A 765-nucleotide genomic window follows, 5' to 3' on the forward strand; every position below is an offset into this window, starting at 1 on the left:
ATGCTGCCGTTCAAATAATTATCGTCGCCATCGCACCTCCGCTCATGCCTCCCCACGTGCACCATGAGAAGTGCCCTCCTAACGTCGACGTTAAACCTAGCACCCTCTACCATTCCTGAGCGCATGCGTTCTGTGGGATTCGTTCGGCTGGGCAGTCAACAAAGTGCCAACCGCTAACACAACGGAACAGGTTAATCCAGTGCCATTTGCAGTGGCAATCTACACGAGGTTGCTCACAAGCAGCCTCAGCTTCCGCGTCCCCACACGCACTCTCTAACGTGGCCAAGCGACCTGCTGCAGCAGACACCAAGTGCGACCTAATCTAACTCGAATCTTCCCAACCAGCAATAGTCGCTGTCGACCTACTCCGCAAGAGTAGCCCTAGAGGCAGCCAATGCGCGTTCTCCAGCAAGCATTTATGGACCCAGTGTTGTCTTGAAATTATTCTTCGTTGCTTCAAGCCCCTATGGCACTTATGGCGGTACATGCAACACGGGTCTGCGAAGTTATGCAGCCATTAAAACCATTGTTGCAGCCGGCGCTCGTCTACTCATGCTTTGCAACAAATCTGAAGACATCGCTGCGAAAGCTCATGCTCCTACTGCCAGCCACTGCCATTCCTGAGCAGAGGTGCTCTGTGGGACCTCTCTCTCCGCCCAGTCATCAATCGTTCAACCGCCATCATAGGCGAGCCGTCGAATCAGTCGCTGCCTTCTGCGGCACTCTACAGAGCTCTGCGTGCATGCACCCTCAGTGTCATGAGCC

The sequence above is a fragment of the Eimeria mitis genome, genomic scaffold, assembly GCF_000499745.2.
Source record: "Eimeria mitis Houghton genomic scaffold, Emh_scaff135, whole genome shotgun sequence".
In the NCBI taxonomy this organism is placed as follows: Eukaryota; Apicomplexa; class Conoidasida; order Eucoccidiorida; family Eimeriidae; genus Eimeria; species Eimeria mitis.